Source organism: Engystomops pustulosus, chromosome 4 (assembly GCF_040894005.1).
Source record: "Engystomops pustulosus chromosome 4, aEngPut4.maternal, whole genome shotgun sequence".
NCBI classification, from domain to species: Eukaryota; Metazoa; Chordata; class Amphibia; order Anura; family Leptodactylidae; genus Engystomops; species Engystomops pustulosus.
The window spans coordinates 214,342,179-214,356,524 of record NC_092414.1 but is presented as its reverse complement, the minus strand read 5'-3'; the positions used below and the strand labels follow the sequence as shown (position 1 = coordinate 214,356,524).

At 42.3% G+C, this 14,346-nt stretch overlaps 14 non-coding genes across 14 annotated transcripts; all 14 read left to right on the top strand.

Moving 5' to 3' along the window:
• The first annotated feature begins 1,979 nt into the window (after positions 1-1,979).
• Positions 1,980-2,051, top strand: TRNAW-CCA (transfer RNA tryptophan (anticodon CCA)). The gene has a single exon. It is a non-coding gene; the product is annotated as a tRNA-Trp (tRNA).
• A 267-nt stretch (positions 2,052-2,318) lies between these two features.
• Positions 2,319-2,390, top strand: TRNAW-CCA (transfer RNA tryptophan (anticodon CCA)). Its single transcript has one exon. It is a non-coding gene; the product is annotated as a tRNA-Trp (tRNA).
• A 542-nt stretch (positions 2,391-2,932) lies between these two features.
• TRNAW-CCA (transfer RNA tryptophan (anticodon CCA)) lies at positions 2,933-3,014 on the top strand. The gene has a single exon. It is a non-coding gene; the product is annotated as a tRNA-Trp (tRNA).
• A 375-nt stretch (positions 3,015-3,389) lies between these two features.
• TRNAW-CCA (transfer RNA tryptophan (anticodon CCA)) lies at positions 3,390-3,461 on the top strand. Its single transcript has one exon. It is a non-coding gene; the product is annotated as a tRNA-Trp (tRNA).
• Positions 3,462-3,931: 470 nt separating this feature from the next.
• TRNAW-CCA (transfer RNA tryptophan (anticodon CCA)) lies at positions 3,932-4,003 on the top strand. The gene has a single exon. It is a non-coding gene; the product is annotated as a tRNA-Trp (tRNA).
• A 919-nt stretch (positions 4,004-4,922) lies between these two features.
• Positions 4,923-4,994, top strand: TRNAW-CCA (transfer RNA tryptophan (anticodon CCA)). The gene has a single exon. It is a non-coding gene; the product is annotated as a tRNA-Trp (tRNA).
• A 267-nt stretch (positions 4,995-5,261) lies between these two features.
• Positions 5,262-5,333, top strand: TRNAW-CCA (transfer RNA tryptophan (anticodon CCA)). Its single transcript has one exon. It is a non-coding gene; the product is annotated as a tRNA-Trp (tRNA).
• A 541-nt stretch (positions 5,334-5,874) lies between these two features.
• On the top strand, positions 5,875-5,956 carry TRNAS-CGA (transfer RNA serine (anticodon CGA)). Its single transcript has one exon. It is a non-coding gene; the product is annotated as a tRNA-Ser (tRNA).
• Positions 5,957-6,331: 375 nt separating this feature from the next.
• TRNAW-CCA (transfer RNA tryptophan (anticodon CCA)) lies at positions 6,332-6,403 on the top strand. The gene has a single exon. It is a non-coding gene; the product is annotated as a tRNA-Trp (tRNA).
• Positions 6,404-6,873: 470 nt separating this feature from the next.
• TRNAW-CCA (transfer RNA tryptophan (anticodon CCA)) lies at positions 6,874-6,945 on the top strand. The gene has a single exon. It is a non-coding gene; the product is annotated as a tRNA-Trp (tRNA).
• A 267-nt stretch (positions 6,946-7,212) lies between these two features.
• On the top strand, positions 7,213-7,284 carry TRNAW-CCA (transfer RNA tryptophan (anticodon CCA)). The gene has a single exon. It is a non-coding gene; the product is annotated as a tRNA-Trp (tRNA).
• A 542-nt stretch (positions 7,285-7,826) lies between these two features.
• TRNAS-CGA (transfer RNA serine (anticodon CGA)) lies at positions 7,827-7,908 on the top strand. The gene has a single exon. It is a non-coding gene; the product is annotated as a tRNA-Ser (tRNA).
• Positions 7,909-11,385: 3,477 nt separating this feature from the next.
• On the top strand, positions 11,386-11,457 carry TRNAW-CCA (transfer RNA tryptophan (anticodon CCA)). The gene has a single exon. It is a non-coding gene; the product is annotated as a tRNA-Trp (tRNA).
• Positions 11,458-11,951: 494 nt separating this feature from the next.
• TRNAL-CAA (transfer RNA leucine (anticodon CAA)) lies at positions 11,952-12,033 on the top strand. The gene has a single exon. It is a non-coding gene; the product is annotated as a tRNA-Leu (tRNA).
• The last annotated feature ends 2,313 nt before the right edge of the window (positions 12,034-14,346 follow it).

Sequence of the window (14,346 nt, the reverse complement as noted above, 5' to 3'; positions counted from 1 at the left end):
TTTTTGGTGTTCACCGTATAGACTAATAATCATGTTGTCTTTATTCTATGGGTTGATACGATTACGGGGATACCAGACATGAATATATTTTCTTATGTTTTACTAAATTTGTCAAACAAAACCCTAATGTGGGGAAAAATCTATCATTTATGTATTGCCGTCTTCCAAGTGCCATAACTTTGTTACTTTTTTGGCTACGGAGCTGGTTGATGGCTTGTTTTTTGCGGGACATGTTGAACTTTGCACCAGTATCATGTCGCAGTACATATGGTTTTTTGATCGCATTTTATAGCATTTTTTGTGGGATTGAAAAGGTAAAAATCATAATTTTTGGAAGGTTTATAGCAGTTTTTTTTTACGGCGTTTATCGTGGGGGTTCAATTATTATTTACTTTTATTCTACGGGTTGTTACGGACGCGGTGATACTATATATGTGGGGTTTGTGTTATGATTTAGACTTTTTTTTGAGTTATATGTCTCTTTATATGTTTTGGGAGTTTGGGGCATTTTTAGTGATTTATGACTTTATTTTTTTATTGAATAACTTTTTTTTTTTAACTTTTTCACTTTTATACCATGGGACATGAAGAAGCAATCATCTGATTGCTTCTTCATGATAATATTCTGCAATACTCATGTATTGCAGAGTATTATCAGTGTCAGCCTATACACTTGCATAGGCTGGCACTGTGCCAGTAAGATGACGTCACAGACGCCATCTTACTGGCAGTTCTTGCAGGTAACTCTGGGGTCCAGATCGGACCCCAGAGTTACTATAGCAACGATCGGCGCCCCCCGAAAACGGTTCGGGGGGGCCGATCGTGGGGGAAAGATCCCCCAGATGCATGTTAGATGCCGCGGTCGCGCTGACCGCGGCATTTAACGGGTTAAGCACCCGCGATCGGAGACAACTCCGATCGCGGGTGTTACACTGGGGTGCCGGCTATTAGTTACAGCCGGCACCCCGTGTCTCCCGATGCCGGTTCGGCTCTGATCCAGAGCCGAGCCGGCATAAGCGCCGTGGCGGATATATCCGCCACTGAGCGCTAAGTCACTGCGCTCCGTGGCGGATATATCCGCCACGGAGCGTGAAGGGGTTAATAAAATAAGAACTATGAATGTGCACCTTAGTGAGACATTTCTTGGAATTTCTCCACTTAGAAAATAAGAAAGTGAGCCTCACCAAATTGACATGGAAGCTGGTTTAGCATCGTTTTCTTATAGGAATGGTTAAAGAACTGGTTACCTTTCTTCAGATGCTTACTATCTGATTCAGTTTCCACTAAACACAAGATTTTTTGATGCTTCCTCAATTTTAGTGTTTTGGAATTTTGGAAATATGGATTTTTTCATATTTCCATATGAATTATTCAGCATTATCTGTCCAATTCCTAATTTTCATCCAGAACTTAGTGTCAACATTTAGCACCAACAGAGACCTTGTGGCGCAACGGTAGCACGTCTGACTCCAGATCAGAAGGTTGCGTGTTCAAATCACATTGGGGTCAGTCATTGTTTTAAGCACTCTGTCTGTACCAAAACATAGTTTTTCAGACCACTCCCACTCTTTCGATAAAATGGCATCCCACAATGCTTAGATGTCCATTTCTCCTTGTCTTTAGCCTTTAGGAGAGAACAAAATGGCAATTTTCCAATAAGATCGGAATATTTTGCAACCGTTAAGCTGTTGTGGCAGAGTGGTTAAGGTGTTGAACTCAACAGCCGTTGAGGTTAACTGTCCTTTTCCTATATGAACTGTTAGAGAAATGGTTATTTTTCTTCAGACACTTACTGTCTGCTTGAGTGTCCACTAACCACAAGGATTTTTTGTATGTATCCTGAGTTTAAGTGTTTTGGAGTTTTTCGGAAATATGGCTTTGTTTTCATTTCCATATGAATTATTCATCATTATCAGTCAAGTTCCTAATTTTCAACTGGAATTAAGCGTGAAGCTCCACTAACTGCTGCCACCCAAAGTGACCTTGTGGCGCAACGGTAGCGCGTCTGACTCCAGATCAGAAGGTTGCGTGTTCAAATCACGTCGGAATCAGTTGACGTTTTGCTCATTGTTTCGATAATACAACATGGTCTTTTGAGCCGCTCCCATTCCATCATGGAAATTATGGTCTACGATCCTTAGTTATTCCTTCCTTTTTGTAACTAGCTAGAAACAAAGTGGCAAATTTGGTTGCCTTTAAATTCTCTGTTTTTTCCTTTATGAAATTGTCGATGCATTGAATAAAGATTTGTATTAATCATTTAGAATTATAAATGACCAACTTGGCATCAAAGACTGCGAAAAGCCTGCCTGGCCAAAGACCTCGTGGCGCAACGGTAGCGCGTCTGACTCCAGATCAGAAGGTTGCGTGTTCAAATCACGTCGTGGTCAGTCATCATTTTAAACTCTCTGTCTATACAAAAACATAGTCTTTCTCACCGCTGGCACTGTTACGGTAGCATTCCCTCCCACAATGCTTACACTTCCGCATCTCCTTGTATTTTGCTATTAGGAGGAAGTGAACATTGTCATCTCTTATCACGTGTTTTACATCCTTTATCAAAAAATGTTGATCTGTTGAATTAAGATTTATTGAGATTAAGTTTTAGAGTGCAAGAGAAAACGCAGTCAAAGAAAGCAAACTCATTAAAGTCTTTGATTTTAGGGTGGCTCTTAAAACTGATCGATTGAAAGTAACTTATCTTATGAAACTGCTTCGTGATTGATTTTACAGGGGATAAAACATTGAGCTGCCTCTTCTCTTGAACCTTAGAGAATGCGAACCCCAGCCTATGGCAAGCAATCACACCAAAAGATTCTCCATGCTTGAGCCTACCTAAAGACAACCAGACATGTAACCAGAGTCCCGTATATTAACGCATCCAACAAAACGACACTTTTCACATGGGATTTTAACTTTTGACTAAAGTTCAGCTGTGATGGCCAAGTGGTTAAGGCGTTGGACTCCAAATCCAATGGGGTCTCCCCGCACAGGTTCAAATCCTGTGCACAGCGCAGACTTTTAGTTATATACACGCACACACAGGCTAGTTAATAAAATAAGAACTATGAATGTGCACCTTAGTGAGACATTTCTTGGAATTTCTCCAGTTAGAAAATAAGAAAGTGAGCCTCACCAAATTGACATGGAAGCTGGTTTAGCATCGTTTTCTTATAGGAATGGTTAAAGAACTGGTTACCTTTCTTCAGATGCTTACTATCTGATTCAGTTTCCACTAAACACAAGATTTTTTGATGCTTCCTCAATTTTAGTGTTTTGGAATTTTGGAAATATGGATTTTTTCATATTTCCATATGAATTATTCAGCATTATCTGTCCAATTCCCAATTTTCATCCAGAACTTAGTGTCAACCTTTAGCACCAACAGAGACCTCGTGGCGCAACGGTAGCCCGTCTGACTCCAGATCAGAAGGTTGCGTGTTCAAATCATGTCGGGGTCAGTCATTGTTTTAAGTACTCTGTCTGTACCAAAACATAGTTTTTCAGACCACTCCCACTCTTTCGATAAAATGGCATCCCACAATGCTTAGATGTCCATTTCTCCTTGTCTTTAGCCTTTAGGAGAGAACAAAATGGCAATTTTCCAATAAGATCGGAATATTTTGCAACCGTTAAGCTGTTGTGGCAGAGTGGTTAAGGTGTTGAACTCAACAGCCGTTGAGGTTAACTGTCCTTTTCCTATATGAACTGTTAGAGAAATGGTTATTTTTCTTCAGACACTTACTGTCTGCTTGAGTGTCCACTAACCACAAGGTTTTTTTGTATGTATCCTGAGTTTAAGTGTTTTGGAGTTTTTCGGAAATATGGCTTTGTTTTCATTTCCATATGAATTATTCATCATTATCAGTCAAGTTCCTAATTTTCAACTGGAATTAAGCGTGAAGCTCCACTAACTGCTGCCACCCAAAGTGACCTCGTGGCGCAACGGTAGCGCGTCTGACTCCAGATCAGAAGGTTGCGTGTTCAAATCACGTCGGAATCAGTTGACGTTTTGCTCATTGTTTCGATAATACAACATGGTCTTTTGAGCCGCTCCCATTCCATCATGGAAATTATGGTCTACGATCCTTAGTTATTCCTTCCTTTTTGTAACTAGCTAGAAACAAAGTGGCAAATTTGGTTGCCTTTAAATTCTCTGTTTTTTCCTTTATGAAATTGTCGATGCATTGAATAAAGATTTGTATTAATCATTTAGAATTATAAATGACCAACCAAGATTTTTTGATGCTTCCTCAATTTTAGTGTTTTGGAATTTTGGAAATATGGATTTTTTCATATTTCCATATGAATTATTCAGCATTATCTGTCCAATTCCTAATTTTCATCCAGAACTTAGTGTCAACCTTTAGCACCAACAGAGACCTCGTGGTGCAACGGTAGGGCGTCTGACTCCATATCAGAAGGTTGCGTGTTCAAATCACGTCGGGGTCAGTTATTGTTTTAAGCACTCTGTCTGTACCAAAACATAGTTTTTCAGACCACTCCCACTCTTTCGATAAAATGGCATCCCACAATGCTTAGATGTCCATTTCTCCTTGTCTTTAGCCTTTAGGAGAGAACAAAATGGCAATTTTCCAATAAGATCGGAATATTTTGCAACCGTTAAGCTGTTGTGGCAGAGTGGTTAAGGTGTTGAACTCAACAGCCGTTGAGGTTAACTGTCCTTTTCCTATATGAACTGTTAGAGAAATGGTTATTTTTCTTCAGACACTTACTGTCTGCTTGAGTGTCCACTAACCACCAGGTTTTTTTGTATGTATCGTGAGTTTAAGTGTTTTGGAGTTTTTCGGAAATATGGCTTTGTTTTCATTTCCATATGAATTATTCATCATTATCAGTCAAGTTCCTAATTTTCAACTGGAATTAAGCGTGAAGCTCCACTCACTGCTACCGCCCAAAGTGACCTCGTGGCGCAACGGTAGCGCGTCTGACTCCAGATCAGAAGGTTGCGTGTTCAAATCATGTCGCGGTCAGTTGACGTTTTGCTCATTGTGTCGATAATACAACATGGTCTTTTGAGCCGCTCCCATTCCATCATGGAAATTATGGTCTACGATCCTTAGTTATTCCTTCCTTTTTGTAACTAGCTAGAAACAAAGTGGCAAATTTGGTTGCCTTTAAATTCTCTGTTTTTTCCTTTATGAAATTGTCGATGCATTGAATAAAGATTTGTATTAAACATTTAGAATTATAAATGACCAACTTCGCATCAAAGACTGCGAAAAGCCTGCCTGGCCAAAGACCTCGTGGCGCAACGGTAGCGCGTCTGACTCCAGATCAGAAGGTTGCGTGTTCAAATCACGTCGTGGTCAGTCATCATTTTAAACTCTCTGTCTATACAAAAACATAGTCTTTCTCACCGCTGGCACTGTTACGGTAGCATTCCGTCCCACAATGCTTACACTTCCGCATCTCCTTGTATTTTGCTATTAGGAGGAAGTGAACATTGTCATCTCTTATCACGTGTTTTCCATCCTTTATCAAAAAATGTTGATCTGTTGAATTAAGATTTATTGAGATTAAGTTTTAGAGTGCAAGAGAAAACGCAGTCAAAGAAAGCAAACTCATTAAAGTCTTTGATTTTAGGGTGGCTCTTAAAACTGATCGATTGAAAGTAACTTATCTTATGAAACTGCTTCGTGATTGATTTTACAGGGGATGAAACATTGAGCTGCCTCTTCTCTTGAACCTTAGAGAATGCGAACCTCAGCCTATGGCAAGCAATCACACCAAAAGATTCTCCATGCTTGAGCCTACCTAAAGACAACCAGACATGTAACCAGAGTCCCGTATATCAAGCAGCCAACAAAACTACACTTTTCACATGGGATTTGAACTTTTGACTAAAGTTCAGCTGTGATGGCCGAGTGGTTAAGGCGTTGGACTCGAAATCCAATGGGGTCTCCCCGCACAGGTTCAAATCCTGTTCACAGCGCAGACTTTTAGTTATATACACGCACACACAGGCTAGTTAATAAAATAAGAACTATGAATGTGCACCTTAGTGAGACATTTCTTGGAATTTCTCCAGTTAGAAAATAAGAAAGTGAGCCTCACCAAATTGACATGGAAGCTGGTTTAGCATCGTTTTCTTATAGGAATGGTTAAAGAACTGGTTACCTTTCTTCAGATGCTTACTATCTGATTCAGTTTCCACTAAACACAAGATTTTTTGATGCTTCCTCAATTTTAGTGTTTTGGAATTTTGGAAATATGGATTTTTTCATATTTCCATATGAATTATTCAGCATTATCTGTCCAATTCCTAATTTTCATCCAGAACTTAGTGTCAACCTTTAGCACCAACAGAGACCTTGTGGCGCAACGGTAGCGCGTCTGACTCCATATCAGAAGGTTGCGTGTTCAAATCACGTCGGGTTCAGTCATTGTTTTAAGCACTCTGTCTGTACCAAAACATAGTTTTTCAGACCACTCCCACTCTTTCGATAAAATGGCATCCCACAATGCTTAGATGTCCATTTCTCCTTGTCTTTAGCCTTTAGGAGAGAACAAAATGGCAATTTTCCAATAAGATCGGAATAGTTTGCAACCGTTAAGCTGTTGTGGCAGAGTGGTTAAGGTGTTGAACTCAACAGCCGTTGAGGTTAACTGTCCTTTTCCTATATGAACTGTTAGAGAAATGGTTATTTTTCTTCAGACACTTACTGTCTGCTTGAGTGTCCACTAACCACCAGGTTTTTTTGTAGGTATCCTGAGTTTAAGCGTTTTGGAGTTTTTCGGAAATGTGGCTTTGTTTTCATTTCCATATGAATTATTCATCATTATCAGTCAAGTTCCTAATTTTCAACTGGAATTAAGCGTGAAGCTCCACTAACTGCTGCCGCCCAAAGTGACCTCGTGGCGCAACGGTAGCGCGTCTGACTCCAGATCAGAAGGTTGCGTGTTCAAATCACGTCGGGGTCAGTTGACGTTTTGCTCATTGTGTCGATAATACAACATGGTCTTTTGAGCCGCTCCCATTCCATCATGGAAATTATGGTCTACGATCCTTAGTTATTCCTTCCTTTTTGTAACTAGCTAGAAACAAAGTGGCAAATTTGGTTGCCTTTAAATTCTCTGTTTTTTCCTTTATGAAATTGTCGATGCATTGAATAAAGATTTGTATTAATCATTTAGAATTATAAATGACCAACTTGGCATCAAAGACTGCAAAATGCCTGCCTAGCCAAAGACCTCGTGGCGCAACGGTAGCGCGTCTGACTCCAGATCAGAAGGTTGCGTGTTCAAATCACGTCGTGGTCAGTCATCATTTTAAACTCTCTGTCTATACAAAAACATAGTCTTTCTCACTGCTGGCACTGTTACGGTAGCATTCCGTCCCACAATGCTTACACTTCCGCATTTCCTTGTATTTTGCTATTAGGAGGAAGTGAACATTGTCATCTCTTATCACGTGTTTTCCATCCTTTATCAAAAAATGTTGATCTGTTGAATTAAGATTTATTGAGATTAAGTTTTAGAGTGCAAGAGAAAACGCAGTCAAAGAAAGCAAACTCATTAAAGTCTTTGATTTTAGGGTGGCTCTTAAAACTGATCGATTGAAAGTAACTTATCTTATGAAACTGCTTCGTGATTGATTTTACAGGGGATGAAACATTGAGCTGCCTCTTCTCTTGAACCTTAGAGAATGCGAACCTAAGCCTATGGCAAGCAATCACACCAAAAGATTCTCCATGCTTGAGCCTACCTAAAGACAACCAGACATGTAACCAGAGTCCCGTATATTAACGCATCCAACAAAACTACACTTTTCACATGGGATTTGAACTTTTGACTAAAGTTCAGCTGTGATGGCCGAGTGGTTAAGGCGTTGGACTCGAAATCCAATGGGGTCTCCCCGCACAGGTTCAAATCCTGCTCACAGCGCAGACTTTTAGTTATATACACGCACACACAGGCTAGTTAATAAAATAAGAACTATGAATGTGCACCTTAGTGAGATATTTCCAGGAATTTCTCCACTTAGAAAATAATAAAGTGAGCCTCACCAAATTGACATGGAAGCTGGTTTAGCTTCGTTTTCTTATAGGAATGGTTAAAGAACTGGTTACCTTTCTTCAGATGCTTACTATCTGATTCAGTTTCCACTAAACACAAGGTTTTTTAATGCCTCCTCAATTTTACTGTTTTGGAATTTTGGAAATATGGATTTTTTCATATTTCCATATGAATTATTCAGCATTATCTGTCCAATTCCTAATTTTCATCCAGAACTTAGTATCAACCTTTAGCACCAACAGTGACCTCGTGGCGCAACGGTAGCGCGTCTGACTCCAGGTTTGAGAGAATAAATGGCACTCTTCAGTTAGAGATCCGGGAGGCCATGGAAGTAACAGGGAAACCATGGCGCGAGTGCCTTCCTGCTGCCCACCATTCACCCTTAACAGAAAGATGGGATTGTCGCCCTTTGAAGTACTTTTTGGCTGTGCACCCCGACTAGTCCTCTACTTCCCATAGACCCTGCAGCTGATGGCAGGAAACCAGGTGGAACATGCCAGTTGAGCCAGGCCTTGGAAAAGGTCCGACAAGTGTTTTTGATTACTTTTTCAGATCCAGACAGAGACCTCAGGATGCATAACCTGAAGCCTGGAGACTACGTGGTGGTAAAGAGACACCAGAGAGAGAGTCTGAAGCCTCGCTATGATGGTCCTTTCCAAGTCCTGCTGACCATTGCCACATCTGTGAAGCTAGAGGGAAGTCAGCACGCTTCCAAGCTTACTTATTCTTACTGCTAGCTGGTCTCTTCTGACTGACTGTATGCTCAGGAACACCCCAACCATGACTATCACTGTATCTATAGGGCTGACAAGGATGCCCCCAGGGTAGGAGACTTTACCTACACGACAATGACCTTCTATAACATTGACAGCACAGGTAACCCTGTATTAGCAGTGTCTGATGTACAGGATTTGTGGGGATAGGAGAGTCAGGTCAGGCCTAGAGGCTGGGAAGATGAGTGTACGGTGATAACACTTGTGCATTCCTTCCTCGTGATCCCCAGGAATAAGTTTGATCAGACACATAAGAAAAGGTGGAGAATCCCAAAGGATTCTGGAGGTCTGAGAGAAGCACCTAGATGACAACGTTTATATAGATACAGTGGGAGCACCAAGGGGGGTCCCAGTTGAGTACAAGGCCCACAATCAGATATGGGCAGGTCTAGAGTCCATTATTCCCCAGAGAGCTATGAGCAAAAATGTTGGTTGGGTTAACTGGTTGTATTGTAATCAACAGAGATTTGTGATTATATCCGAGATGCTTCCCAGAACCGCATGGCTTTGGACATGATCCTTGCTGAGAAGGGAGGAGTCTGTAAGATGGTGGGAGTGGCTTGTCGCATGTACATCCCGGATGACATCGCCCCCTATGGATCCATTACCCATGCACTTGAAGAGATTGAAGGACTGTCCAGGGAACTCGAGAGAAACTCTGGGGTGGACACTTTGTCCTTCACTTTGTAGTTGGGGGATTGGAAGGGTTTCCTTTAAGTGGGGGTGATATTGAGGATTGTGATTTTGCTCTCATCACTTATTGCGTGTTGTGTGGTCCCCCTCATCAAGTCCACCATGTCCCAGATGGCCGTCCAGGTGGTAAGAACCATGACAGGAGAAGTCCCATTCGAGGATACCGTCTTGTTGAAGAACCAGTTAATAAACCCATAAACTATGGAAACACAATTATGTAATTTGAGTATGCAGGCCTGTAACCCCCGAGTGACTGGCCTCCAGGGGATCTGGTGAAGAGTTAACAAGTCCAGCAGGTAAGGGTTTAGCCTACCTGTATGTACCTGGAGTTTGAGGAGGTCACTCTGGACAACAGTTACAGGCCATGCAAAGCTCAAAAGGGGGGAAATGTTAAAGATATTATACTGCACTCAGACGCCATCTTACGTATTGTCGGACATTTTAAAGATTCAGCATTATTTCACATAACTTTGTGTAGTGATAACTAAGTTTGGGTGTTTCCCTCTTCAAACAAAGACTTAGTGCTCACTAGCACCACCTAGTGGAAGGTATCCAGGTGGACATCTGGACATTTGGTTTATGTGAAGTTTCAGTATTTGCATGTAGCCAATAGCATTAGACTCCTTTGTGTGCTTACATCCAATAGTGTTACATTTCCTGGGTGAGAACACCCAATTATAGTTGTTGCTTTCCTACTTACACGCCTTATGTAAAGTGCCTAATGGTTTTCTATAAATGTGTCAGTCCCACAATAAAGTAGCAGTCTTGTTGCTAACTTCCTGCAAGGACAGGTCTTGTCTTTTCATTCAAGTTAGTCAATTCCAGCGCTGGACACAGACTCATTTAATTTGAAAGTCACCTTACAATGATTAGGGGTTTGAGCCCCAGATATAAATCTATAAGACAGCGCAGACTTTTAGTTATATACACGCACACACAGGCTAGTTAAAGGAAACCTACCACCACAAATCTACCTATAAAGGTAGATCGGGTGGTAGGTGAATCAATGGGACGTGAGGATAGCCCTTTTAAGGGCTAATCCTCACGTCCCCGCACTGTTTTATAAACTTTTATTACCCTAATATGTTAATTTACTTATGCGGCTACTGGGGCGTGGAGTAGCCGCATCTGAGGTTACACGAGGCGGCTATTCCACGCCCCGGTAGCCACATTACCCCTCCTACTCACCATGTTCGGCGCGCAGCTGCTCGTAGCTGCGCGCCCTCGTCCGCCGATCCTGACGTCTGCGCATGCGCAGAACAGCAGGCCCGCGCCTGCGCATCCCCGGCTTCAGAGCAGTGACCGCGCAGGCGCGGGCCTGCTGTTCTGCGCATGCGCAGACGTCAGGATCGGCGGACGAGGGCTGACTCCAGATCAGAAGGTTGCGTGTTCAAATCACGTCGTGGTCAGTCATTGTTTTAAGCACTCTGTCTGTACCAAAACATAGTTTTTCAGACCACTCCCACCCTTTCGATAAAATGGCATCCCACAATGCTTAGATGTCAATTTCTCCTTGTCTTTAGCCTTTAGGAGAGAACAAAATGGCAATTTTCCAATAAGATCGGAATATTTTGCAACCGTTAAGCTGTTGTGGCAGAGTGGTTAAGGTGTTGAACTCAACAGCCGTTGAGGTTAACTGTCCTTTTCCTATATGAACTGTTAGAGAAATGGTTATTTTTCTTCAGACACTTACTGTCTGCTTGAGTGTCCACTAACCACCAGGTTTTTTTGTATGTATCCTGAGTTTAAGTGTTTTGGAGTTTTTCAGAAATATGGCTTTGTTTTCATTTCCATATGAATTATTCATCATTATCAGTCAAGTTCCTAATTTTCAACTGGAATTAAGCGTGAAGCTCCACTAACTGTTGCCGTTCAAAGTGACCTCGTGGCGCAACGGTAGCGCGTCTGATTCCAGATCAGAAGGTTGCGTGTTCAAATCACGTCGTGGTCAGTCATTGTTTTAAACACTCTGTCTATACAAAAACATAGTCTTTCTCACCGCTGGCACTGTTACGGTAGCATTCCGTCCCACAATGCTTACACTTCCGCATTTCCTTGTATTTTGCTATTAGGAGGAAGTGAACATTGTCATCTCTTATCACGTGTTTTCCATCCTTTATCAAAAAATGTTGATCTGTTGAATTAAGATTTATTGAGATTAAGTTTTAGAGTGCAAGAGAAAACGCAGTCAAAGAAAGCAAACTCATAACTTATCTTATGAAACTGCTTCTTGATTGATTTTACAGGGGATGAAACATTGAGCTGCCTCTTCTCTTGAACCTTAGAGAATGCGAACCTCAGCCTATGGCAAGCAATCACACCAAAAGATTCTCCATGCTTGAGCCTACCTAAAGACAACCAGACATGTAACCAGAGTCCCGTATATTAACGCATCCAACAAAACTACACTTTTCACATGGGATTTGAACTTCTGACTAAAGTTCAGCTGTGATGGCCGAGTGGTTAAGGCGTTGGACTCAAAATCCAATGGGGTCTCCCCGCACAGGTTCAAATCCTGTTCACAGCGCAGACTTTTAGTTATATACACGCACACACAGGCTAGTTAATAAAATAAGAACTATGAATGTGCACTAGAGATGAGCGAGCACTAAAATGCTCGGGTACTCGTTATTCGAGACGAACTTTTCCCGATGCTCGAGTGCTCGTCTCGAATAACGAGCCCCATTGAAGTCAATGTGAGACTCGAGCATTTTTCAAGGGGACTAAGGCTCTGCACAGGGAAGCTTGGCCAAACACCTGGGAACCTCAGAAAAGGATGGAAACACCACGGAAATGGACAGGAAACAGCAGGGGCAGCATGCATGGATGCCTCTGAGGCTGCTTAATCGCACCATTATGCCAAAATTATGGGCAACAGCATGGCCATGACAGAGTGACAGAATGAAGCTAGATAGCATCTAAAACATCCAATAATTGACCCTGACACTATAGGGGACGGCATGCAGAGGCAGCGGCAGCAGCGGCAGGCTAGAGAGTGGCATGGCGACATACCCTAAATGGACTCAGGCTTCAAACCAATGGGTGGCAGAGAGGAACCAAAGGAGGTGAGCAAGAAGCGCTGAAATAATATCGGTACATGATAAAAGTTTGCCAGTATATTTTGTGGATTACACAGCAGGGTGGCGACAAAGTTAACATGGAAGCCATGAAAACAACCCAAAATTCTGCCTGACACAGCTCGTTTGATAAGGGGACCATGTATGGAGGCAGTGAACTAGTAGTAGATTAAAGGTGCTGCAGTTAAAACTATGTTAGTTGGATCTTGGCATGGAGCTGGCGCTCCGCTGCCAGGCGAGCTTTCACCAATCCAAGCCCCTGTCTCTAGGCTACTCCCCAAACAGCACTTCTAAGAACCTTTTGTATAAGATCAAGTGTAGTAGCGTTCTTATAAGTTTAGGATATGGCGGGTGAGGGGAATGTAAACAGATGCGCAAGAAGCGCTGAAATAATATTGGTAAATGATAAAAGTTTGCCAGTATATTTTGTGGATTACACAGCAGGGTGGCGACAAAGTTAACAAGTTTGTTGTGGAAGCCATGAAAACAACCCAAAATTCTGCCTGACACAGCTCGTTTGATAAGGGGACCATGTATGCCTACAGTTCATGCCAGTCACTGCACTGGCTGACAGTCTCCTTTCGAATACAGTTTAAAATAATAACCCTCATCCATAAAGCTCTGTATAATGCTGCACCCCCCTACCTCTCCTCTCTTATCTCAGTCTATCGCCCAACCCGTGCTCTTAGATCCGCCAGTGATCTTAGATCAACCTCTAGCCTAGTGCGGACCTCCCACTCGCGTCTCCAAGACTTCTCTAGAGCTGCACCAATTCTATGGAATGCTCTGCCCCGGACTATCAGACTAATACCTAACCTCCAAAGTTTCAAACGTGCTCTTAAAACCCATTTCTTTAGGCAAGCCTATAACACTCATTAACTGCATGAAGTTTTAACTCTTCTACTAACCCGTCCTGTGTCGTCCTCCCATCTGTTATCCAGCAACCAACAGGCACCAGACTTCTCTGCAGTCCCATTCACCCTGGACCTGGTATATAAGATGACGGCTGAGTGGTTCAAGCGACAGCAATTCCATTTATTATATTTTGTTCTATTCCCTAAGAAGAATGGCTTGACCATTAAAAATTCTTTTACCTCGTGTTACCCCTTCATCTTCATAAACCGTAAGCTCTGGCGAGCAGGGACCTCACTCCTGTTGTTCCATACAAATGTTGTGCTCTGTTACATTACATTTGCATTTGTCTCCTATGATTTGTAAAGCGCTACGGAATATGATGGCGCTATATAAATAAAGATTATTATTATTATTATGGAGGCAGTGAACTAGTAGTAGATTAAAGGTGCTGCACTTAAAACTATGTTAGTTGGATCTTGGCATGGAGCTGGCGCTCCGCTGCCAGTCGAGCTTTCGCCAATCCAAGCCCCTGTCTCTAGGCTACTCCCCAAACAGCACTTCTAAGAACCTTTTGTATAAGATCAAGTGTAGTAGCGTTCTTATAAGTTTGGGATATGGCGAGTGAGGGGAATGTAAACAGATGCGCAAGAAGCGCTGAAATAATATCGGTAAATGATAAAAGTTTGCCAGTATATTTTGTGGATTACACAGCAGGGTGGCGACAAAGTTAACAAGTTTGATGTGGAATGCCCTGTAATAGCTCTTGGGCGGTGTGCCTTTTATCGCCTAGGCTTAGCAGTTTGAGCACCGCCTGCTGTCGCTTAGCGACGGCACTGCTGCTGTGCCTAGAGCTACCGACTGATGGCGCCATGGCCATGGATGGTAATTCGGAGGAGGAGGAGGAGGGG